Below are 16,259 nucleotides of genomic sequence, written 5' to 3' on the forward strand. Positions count from 1 at the left end.
GTATTCTACCAACTATCGGAGGCAAAAATCATTGAAACTATTGTTGCACACCTGGGTTGCCTCCAGGTTTTGGCTGTTACAAATTGTACTGCTATGAACATAGGTATGCACAAAACTTTTTGGATAAGTGTGCTTGACTCCATAGGATGTAACTGTAAGGAAAGGAATTAGAGTCATAGGGAAGGTCCACTTCTAGCTTTCTGAGAGTTCTGCAGACAGCTTTCCACAGGGGTTAGACCAACTAACATTGCCACCAGCAGTGCAAAGAGGGTTCTTTTGTCCCCACAACCTCTCCAGCATTTGCTGCTGCTACCTTTTCTAATATATGTCATTCTTGTAGCAGTGAAGTGGTATCTCACTGTTCTCTTTATTTGCATTTCTCTGACAGTCAATGACTTAGAAAAAAATTTTTTTTAATTTCGTTATTGGGGAATTAATGTTTTGCGTTCAACAGTAAATACAATAGTTTGTACATGCATAACATTTCCCAGTTTTCCGTATAATACAACCCCCACTAGGTACTCTGTCATCTTTTTTGAACCTGTATTCTCCCCCCACATACACACACACCCCAGAGTCTTTTATTTTGTTGCAATACACCAATCCCAGTTCAAGTTCTACTTGTGTTTTCAGACTTAAAACATTTTTTTTCATATGTTTGTTGGTCTTTCAAAATTCTTCTTTGGTGAATATTCTATTTATTCCCTCTCCCCATTTTTGGATAGGGTCATTTATTTTATTGTTGAGTTTGGTGAGTTCTTTATATATTTTGGTTATTAGCCTCTTGTCTGATGTATGGGACATAAAGATCTCCTATTCTGTGAGGGCTCTTACCTTGGGTAGTGTTTTTTGTTTGTTTGTTTTGTTTTGTTTGCTGTGTAGAAGCTTTTTAATTTGGTGTCATTCCATTCGTTTATTGTTTGTTTTAGTCTTCTTTTAAATTGGGCTTATATCATTGAAGATGCCTTTAAAATTCAGATGGAAAAGAGTTCAGCCAATATTTTCCTCTAATTTTTTTTATAGTTTCTGGTCTAACATCCAAGTCTTTTATCCACTTTGGATTTACTTTTGTGTTTGATAAAATATAGTGATTCACTTTCATTTTTCTGCATATTTCAACCCTATTTTTCCAACACCATTTATTGAAGAGATCCTCCTTTCCCCATTTAATAAGCTGGACACCTTTGTCAAAGATTAGATGTCCATAGGTGTGGATGCTTATTTCTGGGCTTTCAATTCCATTCCACTGGTCAGTGTGTCTATTTATGTTCCAGTACAAAGTATTTCTGATTACAATGGCCCAAAAATACAATTTGAAGTCTGTATGTGTGATAACTACAGTTATCTTTCTTCTCAAGATTGTTTCAGCAGTAGGTGGGGGACTCAAACCTGGGTCTTCATGTGGGTCTTTGCTCTTAGTACTCCATGAGCTTAATCCCCGGGGTGCACTACCACCAGGCTCCCCAGACCAATTTTTATGTGAATATTAACTAAGAAATTCTTAAGTGAATTCAGCAAACATAAAAAAAATTACACTGTAAGCAAGCTGAGGAAACCCTTTCTCTACCAAGGACCATTTGAATATTTATAATGCCACTCAGGGGCCATATAAATTTATCAGCTTATATATTATTACTTAATGTTCCTATGAAAAATATTTTAAATTTACTGAATTTCAAATCTCACCTACAGTTACCTTGACGGGGCCAGACCAAATAATTATGACTAACAGACAGATTAGATATTACTCACCCCTACACTAACACACACACACACACACACACATATATGCAAGTTTGGTTCAACTAACAGAAACTACAACACAAGTTTAAATGTTTCACCCATTTCTGTGATGCCCAATGTGTCTGTCTTCACCCCAGTGCTGATGTGTGAAATCTATTTTTTCAATATACAGTAATGACAATACAATGTCGAAAAAGGGAATAATTGAAAAAAACAACACAATCTCCTGAAACGGTAAAAGCATTTAAGAAAATCATATTTTTTCAAGATAAAGATACTATTATGCTTGCTTTGGCAGTACATATACTGAAATTGGAATGCTACAGAGAAGATCAGCATGACCCCTGTGCAAGCAGTTTTAAATCTAGAGACAGTTTCTCAACCATTTTTAAATAGAAGACAAGCTTTTGTATATAAAGATCAACAGCTAGAAACACACATCTACAGCATACTTAATGGGGAACAACTTGCTGATTTCTCAAGAACAAGAATAAAATAAGCCTATTCATCACATTTCTATTCACAATGTACATATTTCATCAGGGTGATTAGTTAAGAAGAGGAGATGAAAGTCACATATATTGTAAAGAATGAAGTATAAATATCTCTATTCATAGAAAGTGACTACATATGTATACAGAGCCTAAGTTACTAACTAAAATTAACAAGTTTTGAAATGTTTCAGGACAGAAGATAAATCCACAGAAATCAATTACAATTTTTTCAACAGATAATGCAAAAATGAAACTAGGAAAATAATTCAATTTACAACAACATTTGAAAAATAAAATACTTATGGAAACATTTAACAAACTAGTATAAACTTAACCTATGTCTACGGAGATGACGTCTTGGTTGGAAACTGTCATTAAAGTATGCCAGTCTCTTGCCCCAGACAATAACTTGGGTCCACCTGCATATCCAGATGTCAGGCTCAGGAAAAAACTAGTATAGACATGGGCCTTTTGGAATATAACTAAAACAAGGCCTACTAGCTATCTTCAAAATGGAGACCATATATCTTCATCTGCAATATTACAGCCTTTAGGTTCATGATTAGTCAGCAATTTGTTTGGCTTTATACGCTAACTCTTTTTTTCAGCCACTGGGTCCCACATGCTAACAAGATGCCAACTGGATTTCCCTGGGCAGACGACCCCACCAATATGTCTAATATGTCTTGGACCCCCACTTCCCCAGAGCCCTGTCCCACTAGGGAAAGAGGCTGGGAGTATGGATCAACCTGTCAATACCCATGTTCAGCAGGGAAGCAATTACAGAAGCCAGACCTTCCACTTTCTGACCCCATAATGACCCTGGGTCCATATTCCCAGAGGCATAAAGAATAGGGAATATATCAGGGGAAGGGATAAGTTAAGCAGTTCTAGGGGTGGAATTGTGTGGAGTTGTATCCTCTTATCCTATGGTTTTTATCAGTGCTTCTTTTTTAAAAATTAAAATTAAAAAAGAAAAAAACCTATGAAAACTATAAAGCCTTGTTTAAAGATGTAAATAAATAAAAGGCACCTCACTAATAAAAGAAAAGGAGAAAAATAAATCATATACTGAAGAAGATACTTTTGTAAATGTCTTCAACAAACATGAAGAAGGTGGAAAAATAAGATTCCTTGTGTTGTATTAATTATCAGCCTGATAAACAGAACCCTAAAGTTAACATATCTGCACTACAAAACATCAGGCTTAAGAAAACTCAACATATGTTATATTCAGATGTGTTATGGAAGAATACACACTTGAAATTCCAGATCCACAGAGATTGGCTTACCAAATTTCCTTTGAACACTATGAATTACTCAAAGCTGCTTTGGTAATCAGCATAAATCTCAACCAAAGAATAAAGTAGAGGAATGATAGTTCACTCTATTCATGAAGGCCATGAGTCAATAACTATCCTGTTTACCAGTTAAGTAACTGCTGGGAAATTGTGCAGATGCAGTCACATCTGCCATGTTGTGCCCTCAGGGCATTGTTGATTCCCTGCGATAGTTGGAGTGCTTTGGTTACTCCTCCCCCTTCCCATTCTCGAGGGAGCTACTCCCATAAAAACCCTTCTTCTTCCGCACCTCACTCTCTTGCCCACCTTTCACTTTGGTGATTAGATGCAGGGAAGGTTGCTGCACGAGGCGGCCATTTTTGCTACATCCACATGGCCCAAGCTGCTTCTCTCTCACCCAACTCTGAGGTACCAGTGCTAATAAAGGATTGTGTTCCCCTTTCTGATCCAAACCTCCCGCAGCAAGTGACAAGTAACTACTGAATTTATAGATCTTTTTTAAATGTCACTCAGAGTCATGCTACTTGAACAATGCCACACCAATCCCTAGGCAGGTGATTTAAAAAAATTTTAAATTCTACACTTATTATTATATATATTGTTTAGTAAAGTGACTAAAGAGACATGCTGCTATATATTTGGGCTAGTGGCATAATTATTTAAAGATTCTTTGTAAAAATTATTTAAAATAACTAAAACTAATTCTTCAAATAATTTTTAATTAAGTAAATAGTTGTCAGTTGTATCAGTCTAGTAATTATGTAACGGTAAATAGTTGCTAGGCTGTGTATAAGGCAATGCACCAAGTTCTTCACAATATAGTAAGCTTTGTGAAATAACTAAAGATTCAGAACCACTTATCCCAAGCCAGTTGCTTCCTACCCAGCCTTCATCTGGAACCAGACTGGTATTGGAGGCAGCATGCAAAGCAAAAAGATAGTATTTAAGAAAGCCTTGTTTGAGAAGAAATTTATAAGGAAAGTCTAATCTTTGAACCAGAGGAACACAGTACAAGTTAGGAGAGCCACAGTATGAGGAGCCCAAAGTGGGGACAGTGTTAGTTGTATCAGTGCAACACAAAGACCAGAACACATGTGCTATGTTTTACAACTCCAGAAATAGGTCACTTCAAAAATTCACACCAACCTGAAGATTACCCACATTAACATATTTCCTCATGTGATACCATTGGCTTAACTTTGCTCCCTGCGAAGATTGTCCTGGCTTAGGTTACAGAATTAAAATACAGATAAACAGATAAGACACAGAGAAATGTCTTAAGATAAAGCTGACTATTTTCAAATCCAATATCATCATATCAGAGGGAGTCAAAGCCTAGTCTAATACCAGGATTTTTATAAAGATAATAGTTTTTGAATATTTTATTTATTTATTTGGGGTACAGACAAAGAAATTGAAAGGGAAGGGGGAGACAGAAAAGGAGAGAGAGACTTACAGTATTATTTCACAGCTCATGAAGTTATTCCCTAAAGGTGAGGACCCGGGCTTAAATTTGGGTCCTTGAGCACCGTAATTTAAAGTGTTGTTTAAAGATGTAAATAAATAAAAGGCACCTCATTAATAAAAGAAAAAGAGAAAAATAAATCTTTTTAAGATATTGAAGAAGATGCTTTCTTAAATGTCTTCAACAAACATGCACCACCACCTGGCCCCTCTAATATCAGAAATTTAAAGTTATGTAAATCAGCTCAAAATAAACCTGTAGTAAATTTCATTCAGAGAACCTTCATTTAGGATTCTACATGTGAGAATATTGGAAAAAAATCTTGGAAATATTTAATAAATTATTTTAGGACTTGTTTAATTATAGAAAAATTATTTTACTGTTTTTAATATTTATTTATTCCCTTTTGTTGCCTTGTTGTAGTTATTATTTCATGGTCATGACATTTATTCATATACTATTTTTGAGCGTACTAATTTACGGTACAGTCTTTAACACACAGATACAATATCTCATCTCCCCTTTATTGATGTCTAAGAGATAGATACAAGGGATCCTGTCCCTTTGGTAAAATACTCCACACCCAGTCCAAGTTTCACCTTAAGTTTTCCTAACTGCTTTTATTCTTAAATTCCACCTATAAGTGAGAGCATTTGGTATTAGTCTTTCTCTTTCAGGCCTGTCTTCTGCTCATTTCTCTAGTGGCATTTTATAAGGTTTTTATGTGAAAGGTATTTACAAAACTTCATTTTAGGGGGCCACATAGTAGTGCAGGGGGTTAAGTGCACATAATACTAAGAGCAAGAACCCACACAAGGATCCTAGTTCAAGTCCTTAGCTCCCCACCTGTAGGAGGGTTGCTTTACAAGCGTTGAAACAGGTCTGCAGGTATCTATCTATCTATTTATCTAATCTTCCCCTCCCCTCTCATTTTTTCTCTGTCCTTTCCAATAATAATAAAAAAAAAAATGTCCACCAAGAGCAGTGGATTCATAGTGCAGGCACTCAGCCCCAGCAATAAGCCTAGAGGCAAAAACTAACAAATAAACAAACTTCATTTTACAGTAGAATTAACTTGAACTTCTAAAAATGTTGATGTTTGGGTATGGATCCCATTGCTACAGAGATTCTTATGTAAACTGACAATGGATTAAGCTTAGGTTTCAGGGTTTTTCATTTGTTTGTTTTAATGAGAGAGATATAGAGAGAAAGACAGAGATGAGTAAATTCTGGCATATGGTAGTGCTAGGGATTGAACCTAAATTTAAGAGCCTCAGACTTGAAAGTCTTTTGCATAATCATTATGCTGTATTCCCAACCCAGTTAATCAGTTTTATAAAAATTGTATGGTGATTATAACATATAACTATGATTAAAAGTAATTGAATTGAAAGTACTAAATCTCAGTGTGCAAAGGGTATGAAGGGGAATCATTATTTTTTTTTGACAAAAGAAACCAGCTGATTCTTATCTGATAAAAGAAAAAAAGGACAAATACTGATCTAGCCTGATATCTAGCTTAATTTTAAACAGGAAATTAGTTATGAGTTGATTTATACTGAAGAGTATAAGTTAATATGCTGAATTCTTACTAATGTCTCCTTTTGACTTTCAGAACATAAATTTTTTTGTTAAAGTTTGTTTATGATTTGGAATGTGCCTTGTATGTAGTTTCCAAATTAGTTGAAGATAGTCACAAACATTCAATTTTACCCATATGGAAGAATTTTGCATGCATTAAACCATGAAATTAAGTATGGTCATGGAAATATGGTCTTTAATCCGCATAAGATGAGGTGCCATAGCACTAGTTTTACTTGGTTCAGTAGTAAGCCCTTAATAAACCACTACATTACTTATGACAGATAAATTGCTGCAATCCCAAACACAACATCAATAAACAGCTCCTACACCTGTCTTTCACTGCAGATAAGTAAAGGAATAAACAAATGTGATATCCACACTATGGAAAACACTAAAAACTGCATTCATTTCATAGATTATCTTTTCTACAGATAGTATAAACAATGATTAATAACTATAAAAAGGTAAGACCCAACCCCCCAAAAAACACTTTTGGCACCTAACAAAGGAAATGGCCCCATATAATTACACAGGATTTAAAAAAAAAAAAAAGGCAGTCAAGAGCAATGAAGCAGAAAAGAATCAGAATTCCTCCCTCCTCAGTTTACATTCTAATTATTTTATAATCTTGTAAATCACTAATAATTTTTAATTTTTTATTCTCTTTATTTGTTGGATAAATACAGTCAGAAATAGGGAAGGGAGTGGTAGAAAGAGAGCGAGACAGAGAGACACCAGCTTGATCACTTGTAAAGCTTTCCCCCTGCAGGTGGGAACCAGGGAACCTGGGTCCTTGTGCACTGTAATATGTGAACTATAACATGCCCTCAACCAGGTCACCACCAGCAGGTCCCTCACTAATGATTTTTAAATGGTGATTTAGGGGGGCAGGAGAGATATTTCACTGAGTAAAATGCATTCTTTGCCATACTCCAGCCCAAGTTCAAGTCCCAGTATCACATGGAGCACCAAAGATAGCACCAAATGAGTGACATGGAGGGGTGTTGTGGTATCTCTCCTCCATTTCTATCTCTCCCCTTAAAATAAAAAAAAAAATCTCTATCAGCACTGCTCAGCAGCAGTATTACGCACGCGTGAGTTCCCAGTGCTAAATATATGTGAATAATAAAGTAATCCAGAGACAGTGCAGCAATAGGAAACAGGATTTCCATGTATGGCATCCAAGCTGGGCACCAGTGAGATCTTCTCGTTAATAAGCAAAACTTTCAAGAGGTAACATCAAATTTCAAAGAGAGAGGGAGTCGGGCGCTAGCGCAGCTGGTTAAGCGCACGTGGCGCAAAGCACAAGAACCAGAGCAATGATCCCAGTTCGAGCCCCCCGGCTCCCCACCTGCAGGGGACTTGTTTGACAGGCGGTGAAGCAGGTCTGCAGATGTCTGTCTTTCTCTCCCCCTCTCTGTCTTCCCTTCCTCTCCCCATTTCTCTCTGTCCTATCCAGCAACGACGACATCAGTAACAACAATAATAACCACAACAGTAAAACAAGAGCAACAAAAGAGAAAATAAATATTAAAAAAAAAATTTCAAAGAGAGGAATTTGCTTTAAAAACACCAAAAACAGAGATTAGCACCAATTATATCTTGTTACATGTTACACAATATAGTTTATCACTGATTCTCACAGATATAAGCCAAGGTTGATATAATCATCATAATAAATGTTAAACAGGAAAAAAATAAGATAATCACATTCTTATGTCTTTCCTTAAAAGATACACTTAGTGAACAGAAAGAAAAAAGTAGAACATTTTTTCTGGCATATGAGGCACCAGAGTCTTGAGTTCAGACCTCATGCTTCCAAGTCCTACATTCTACCACAGTGCCACCTCCGAGACCACAACACAGAGCTTTCATATGAAATTTTAACTCTTAATACACTTCATGTCTCTAAACCTCAACAAGTGGATGGTTAATACATGCCAAGTCCTCTTGAATATTGTGTTTCAGAGCCTACACACTGTTCTGAAACTGCCACTAAACTTTCTGAGATTGTATTGCATGTACACATCTTTTATCTAAAACCCTTTTGTTGTATTTTTAATATTTGGGATTTTTTTAATATACAGTATTTGAAAAAACAAGTCCTCTCTCAGTATATTTCTCTCTTGTTAATAAGTAAGCCTTAAAAAAAATCAACAAATCAACAAAAGAAGCTTAAATAGAAGATTGAAAATTAGGAGCTTTGGTCTTGCCCAGATTGACTAATGAACTGACTTTTTCCAACTCAGATTCAGATTCTCCTGTTATACAATCAAATGTCTTTACTTTCAGTCTTCGTATTATATCTCCCTTTTCTAACCTTCATTTTTCTCTCCTTCCACTTCCCAATGTCATATTTTTTTTCTCTCTCTCTCATTTTCCTTTCCTCATGTTCTTCATGGTACTAAAGCTAAGGATGTCATCTGAGCTAGTGCCAAAAAGTTAGGTTCCCACAGATCTTTTGTTATTTCTCTGATGTCCATTTAAGGTTAAGTTTAGCTTAGAGAGTTCAAGGCTATAAAATATTCTTCCTGGCCTCACAAGTACAGAATGAGTGAGTGAGTGAGAATAGGCTTTTTTTTTTTTTTTTGTGGCTGCTAACACTGCTCCTTGCATTCTTACTAGGTCTTTGGAGTGTGCAACACACACACACACCAGATATATTTCTATAAAAAAACGTCAGTTAGTGAATATAATCAGCAGTAATTAATGATGGGATCTAAATAATGTTATTGAGCATAAGAATTCAATCATGAAAATCTTAGAATAAATACACATTTCAAATTATTTTTCCATCAAAACAAGGTATATTTTTAAGTTCAGATTAACTTCAGAAAGATTTCTAAATCTTCCTTTCTCAGGAAGCATTTCTGAGCTCTCACATAAATTTGCTTCTACTCTTACTACAAGTACTTACTGTTTCATATTACATTTAATGTTTCAAGTACATGATTATTCCATTTCTTTAAACAGAGAATTTGCTTCTCATTAATAGGGAGCTTATGTTTGTCTTTCACAAATCTCCCCAAGTAGTTAACCTAATAATAATAATTCAATCAATATTTGATAACTAAGCAAACATTTGTAAAGAAACTTACTTTAGTTACTTCCCTATGCATTATAAATTGTGGTTAGAAAGAAAAGAAATTCCAAAACAGTAGTAAAAACTATAGGCAGTTCTTCTAAGATTTGGAAAAGAATAAGAAGTTTTCAAGCACATTATCAAGGGAGTAAACCATAAAAAAAAAAAAAAAAACAAAGGAAAGAAAACATCTTCTTAGAGGGAAAGAAGCAAGGCACACCCAAAGCTTAAGCTTTTACATACCATATATATGACTCAGAAATTATACTTCTAGTATAAGCCCTAAGGAAAGACATCAAAGATTTATGCTTATCACATATTTTCATCATGGCGACTGCTAAAATACAAGTAAACTAACAAAGGTAAATAAAACCACAGGGATTATCCTAAATACAACTAGTAAGATATGTAATTATGGCAGGCAGCCATAACACAGTAAATGGAGTTTGAACAGTGAATCAGAATGTTCCATACTGGGCTGAGGAGACAGCACAATGATCATGTAAGACTTTCACACCTGAGGTGCCAGGTTCTATTCCTAACACCACCATAAGCCAGAGCTGAACAGTGCTCTTATCTTCTCTAAGTGTCTATACCCCCTCTCTCCCTATCTTTCCCTCTCTCATTAAGTAAATATATTATGTAATATGTTGGGTACTTCTGTCCTTATACCCCAAATATTACTGTAAGTCTGACAAGGGGGGAAGCTTCATGAGTGTTCAAGCACTATAGTGCTATAGTATCTCTATAGTGCTATAGTACTATAGTGCTATAGTATCTCACTATAGTGCTATAGTATCTCACTATAGTGCTATAGTATCTCTCTTTCTCTGTCTCTCTCACTCCTTCTTCCTTCTCAATTTCTCTTTGCTATCAAAGTCTGACAGGATCAAAGTTTCCTCCTTTGTGAAGGAGGGTGGGGGAAAGCTTCAGAGTGTTGAATCAGTGCTACAGAAATCTCTCTTTCTCTGTCTCTCTTGCTTCTCCTCCACTTTCAATTTCGTCTGTGCTATAAATATAAAGAAAAATTAAAAATAAATGTTAAAGTAATAAATTCTGATAAAAACTTGCATTCTTGATCAACCTTTACTAAATTATTTTATAATAAATATATTGTTTTTGTAATGAGAGAGAGAAATATACGTGCGGACCCACTTCACTGCTTGTGAAGCAACTCCCCTGCAGGTGAATCAGGATCCTTGCACTTCATGCTATGTAAGCTTAACCCTGTGCACTACCGCCCAGCCCCTTACATTGACTTTTTAGCTACTGAATTTCAAGATGTGTTGATTGTTCTCTTAAAGTTTTCCTAATGCAAGGGATATCTTCAACTCTTAATATGCAACACGTTATTTTTCCTTTAAATTGGTGTCTTAGGCTCTTGCCATGGCACACTGGTTAAGCCCACATATTACCTACCATTCACAAGGACCAGCATTCAAGCTCCCAGTCCCCAAAGGCCTGGTGGCAATTACAAACAAACAGACAGACAAATGAATAAATTGGTCTCTTGAGATTGGTTTTATGTTAAAACAGCTACTTTTTGCTCATATCTAGGCTTCCAGTAGATTGGTTTCTGTAGTGGAGAGAGTGAGTGGTGACAAGTGGCTGGCATGTCTGTGACGATTACCATGTGTCATGATGATGTGGAAGCTGAACTTTTTAGTGTTTTCTTCTCACTCATTCATGTAGACCTTTAATACTTCTTGTTATTTCTTTACATTTATTTATTATGTTTCACATTCACTACAAAAAAGATACAAAATGCCAACAGACATATGAAAAATTACTCCAAGACTCTAATTATCATATAAATGAAAATAAAGACAACAAAGAGATACCACCTCACCCTGTAAGAATGTCATACATCAGAGCAACAGCAACAACAAATGCTGGAGAGGTTGGGGGGACAAAGGGTTCCTTCTGCACTGCTAGTGGGAATGTAAGCTGGTCCAACCCCTGTGGAGAACAGTCTGGAGAACACTCACAAGGCTAGAAATGGACTTTCCTTATGATACAATAATTTGTCTCTTAGGATATTAAGGAGACAAACACACCCATCCAAAATGATATGTGTATACCTATTTCATAGCAGCACAATTCATAATAGCCAAAACCAAGAAACAACTCAGATGCTCAATAGAAGATCAATGGCTAAGAAACTGTGGTATATCTACACAATGGAATACTATTCAACTAATAAGAATAATGAACCCACCTTCTCTGATTCGTCTTGTATGGAGTTAGAGGGAATTACGTTAAGTGGCATAAGGCAGAAAGAGAAAGATAAGTATGGGATGATCCCACTCATAAACAGAAATTGAGAAAGAAGAACAGAAAGAGAAACACAAAATAGAATCTGATGGAGTTTGGAGTACTGCACTAAAGTAAAAAACTCTGGGTGGAGAGTGGGGGTAGATTTTTCTGCTAAACTATAGGAGGTAGGGGTAGGGACACAGACCTTTGGTGGTGGGAAAGGTGTCAATATATGCTCCTATTAACTTATAGTCTTATAAACCACTATTTAATCAATATGCGAGGGGAAAAATAGACTGAATGTCTCAAACTTTTTAAATGCACAGACCCCACCAATATACCCCGGAACCCCACTTGACCAGAGCCCTATCTCACTAGCAAAAAACAGAAACAGGCTGGATTGACCTGTCAATGCCCATGTCCAGTGAAGAAGCAATTATAGAAGCGAGACCTTCCACCTTCTGCACCCCACAATGATAGAGGGTCCATGCTTCCAGAGGAATAAAGAATAGGAAAGCTTCCAGTGGAAGGGATGGGATATGGAACTCTGGTGGTGGGAACTGTGTGGAATTATATTCCTCTTATCCTATGGTCTTGTTAATCATTATTAAGCCAAAATTTTTTTTCATTTTTAAATAAAGTATTTCTAAACATAATTTGAAATTTTATATAATTTACACTTTTGTAAAGAAGCTATGTTGATTTTAGTTTAAATAAGTCTTTAATTTTTAAATGTTTATTTATATTCATGAGAAAAAGAGCAGAACACTGCTCATTTCTGGCATAGGGTAGTAATTGGAATTGAAGTTAATACATTCTACCCAGTAGGAAGTAATATTTAAAGGACATAACAATCTGTAGTTAGACCTATGCATAATTTAAAAGGACCTATGGTATACTTCTCACCCACAGTCTTTATATAATCTTCACAAAAATTCAATTACATAATAAGGTTTCAATAAAAACTTAAGTCAAAAGAGTTTAAGCAAGGTCTTTGGGCAGCCCACATTTGTGATCAAATTGTATTTTGACCTGAAATCTCTGAGTTAAATTAATTTCTTGATTGTCTATTCCACTCCAATTTGCTGTTGGTAAATAATAATAAGGTATATTTCAAAGGTTAAGGTGAAAAACACTAAATAAGATTCTGTTTTCATATATTTTCAAATGAATGTCAAGTGCAATATTTTTTTAATTTTTTATTTTATTTATTTATTCCCTTTTGTTGCCCTTATTGTTTTATTGTTGTTGTCGTTGTTGGATAGGACAGAGAGAAATGGAGAGAGGAGGGGAAGACAGAGAGGAGGAGAGAAAGATAGACACCTGCAGACCTGCTTCACCGCCTGTGAAGCAACTCCCCTGCAGGTGGGAAGCCGGGGTTCGAACTGGGATCCTTATGCCAGTCCTTGTGCTTAATATTTTTAAAATACTATTTATTTGAAGGGAAAAGCAAAAAGAATTAAGTATCTTTCTCTGTGTTGAATACAACAGAGCTGTCAGCAATTTACTATCAGTTGTCAGCAATTTATTATCAAAACTCCCTTTTTAAACAAGAAATATTAAAGGTCTATGTGAATGAGTGAAAAGAAAACACTAAAAAGTTCAGCTTCCACATCATCATGACACGTGGTAATCGTCACAGACATGCCAGCCACTAGTCACCACTCACTCTCTCCACTACAGAAACCAATCTACTGGAAGCCTAGATATGAGCAAAAAGTAGCTGTTTTAACATAAAACCAATCTCAAGAGACCAATTTATTCATTTGTCTGTCTGTTTGTTTGTAATTGCCACCAGGCCTTTGGGGACTGGGAGCTTGAATGCTGGTCCTTGTGAATGGTAGGTAATATGTGGGCTTAACCAGTGTGCCATGGCAAGAGCCTAAGACACCAATTTAAAGGAAAAATAACGTGTTGCATATTAAGAGTTGAAGATATCCCTTGATTAGGAAAGCTTTAAGAGAACAATCAACACATCTTGAAATTCAGTAGTTAAAAAGTCAATGTAATAGGCTGAGTCTTTGATATGTTGACTCTCTCAAAAGCCTAGACCAGGGAGAACAGAAGCAACCTGTCGCACGTCTATATACAAGATGTTGGGTATTATACAGCAAATCCTAACAAAGGGACTTTTCAAAGTTAACCCAATTACCAAATAATGTGATGATAACAATAACTATCCATTGTCTTCTTGAACCCTAAGACAGCAGGAACCTCACATTTCCACTATAGAGCCTATATTTCCCCCCAGTCCTGGAACCTCACGGTGGGGGCGCACTTTCCTGCATGCTTCTCTCATTTCATATCAAATAATATTGCATCTGTGGATCACAACCTAATCAACGCAATGAGTGCCACCTCAGCATGCTTCACTTCAGACTGTGTCCAGAAACTTCAGGTGTGGAATGACAACCCTCAGCTTCATTACTCCAGTGAGACCTTTCCTTTCATAGTATTCTCTAATTCCATTCCAGGTGGTTCACTTCCTAGCAAAGTCCCAAAACCTAGATATAGACCGGGTCCCCTGAGATAGAGGATATGTTCACATGAATCCGTAAACTAAGACAAAATATATACTTGAAAGCAAAAGTACACAACAGTCTGCAGTGAGAACCCCCCAACACTTCATCTGCACTATTCCAGCCTTTAGGTTCATAATTGTTCAACAATTTGTTTGGCTTTGTATGTTAACTCTCTTTTCAGCCACCAGGTTCCAGATGCCAGCATGATGTGGACCAGACTTCCCTGGACAAAGGACCCCACCAATGTGTACTGGAGCTCCGCTTCCCCAGAGCCCCACCCTACTAGGGAAAGAGAGAGGCAGACTGGGAGTATGGATCGACCAGTCAACACCCATGTTCAGTGGGGAAGCAATTACAGAAGCCAGACCTTCCACTTTCTGCAACCCACAATGACCTTGGGTCCATCCTCCCAGAGGGATAAAGAATGGGAAAACTATCAGGGGAGGGGATGGGATATAGAGATCTGGTGGTGGGATTTCTGTGGAGCTGTACCCATCCTATCCTATGGTTTTGTTAATGTTTCCTTTTTTAAAATAAATAAATAAATAATAATTTTTTTAAAAAGTCAATGTAAGCGGCTGAGTGGTAATGCACAGGGTTAAGCTTACATAGCATGAAGTGCAAGGATCTTGATTGAAGCCCTGGGCTCCCCACCTGCAGGAAAGTTGCTTCACAAGCAGTGAAATGGGTTTGCAAGTGTTATTTTTCTCTCTCTCTCTCTCTCTGTTTCTCTCTCCTTCCCTCTCCTCTCCTCTCTCAATTTCTCTCTGTCCTATCCAGTAAAAGAGGGAGGAAGCCTCCAGGTGCAGTGGATTTATAGAGCAGGTACTGTGCCCCAGCAGTAACCCTGGAAGCAAAAGTAAATAAACAAACAAAAAGACAATGTAAACTTTAAATGTTAACAGAAGATATGAGGCCATTTATTAATTTCAGCATAGGTCACAGGTTTTATGTGTCTGTAGACAATGTTTTTGAAATGATTTACAGACTCCATTTTAGCAGAATTAATTGTAATTATTAAAAATTCAATTATAAATATTTAAACTTGTAACATTCATGGTTACAGTCTGAAAGTAAAAACTACTAACTCTGTCTTCAAAGAAATGAAGCTTTAGAACCTTCACCTAAAGTGCAGTAGTGAAAAAAAAAATATTTAAGAGACAAACCCATGTTTCAAAAACATTCTTCTGGCTAATTCACTGACTAATTACTTTTGTAATTTCCTCTGAAAACATGCTACTGTATATGTGAAATATGCATCTGTGTTTAGGCGATTCCAATAAATTTAGTAATGACTAACAAGTCTAATGACTGAATAACTGTTGAGGAATAATGATGTAAGAGCTGGAAACGTCCAAGTTGCAGCTCCTCTGCCAATTAGGCACCTAGCTTGAAATCAGCTTCAGCATGAAAGAACTGCAAAGTGTGCATGTTTTCCAGAAAAAATGAACACAAATTTCACCGATTATATTTGAAATTTTAAATCAAACTTTATTTTTCCATTTTGTAGTGTTTAATAAACAGATCACCTAGGAATTTATATTATTTCACTCAACAATTTAGTTTTTATACTGTCATCTCATAATTAATTTCTTTTCTTCCTAAAATAAAAGTATCTGGTAGAAGAATTTAAATTTATCCTAGTTAGCTATGGAGTTGTCAGAAAAGTCAGGATGTATTTTTTCATAAAAAATACAAAAGTATGTCATGACTTTTCTGATAGCCCAATACAGACTTTCATCATGTATAGAATGTACTTTAAAGCTAAGAAATCCCAAGTATCTTAGAATTAATATATATATATATATATAT

General features: G+C 36.1%; 1 protein-coding gene and 1 non-coding gene across 2 annotated transcripts in view; one reads left to right on the forward strand and one right to left on the reverse strand.

Annotated features, from left to right (window-relative positions):
* The window catches only part of FBN2 (fibrillin 2), a 248,114-nt gene that overhangs the window by 207,169 nt on the left and 24,686 nt on the right, over positions 1 to 16,259 (reverse strand). The gene's annotated exons all lie outside the window — the stretch shown is intronic.
* LOC132537304 (U6 spliceosomal RNA) lies at positions 2,030 to 2,132 on the forward strand. The gene has a single exon (XR_009548760.1). It is a non-coding gene; the product is annotated as a U6 spliceosomal RNA (small nuclear RNA).

The sequence above is a fragment of the Erinaceus europaeus genome, chromosome 2 (assembly GCF_950295315.1).
Source record: "Erinaceus europaeus chromosome 2, mEriEur2.1, whole genome shotgun sequence".
Classification (NCBI taxonomy): domain Eukaryota; kingdom Metazoa; phylum Chordata; class Mammalia; order Eulipotyphla; family Erinaceidae; genus Erinaceus; species Erinaceus europaeus.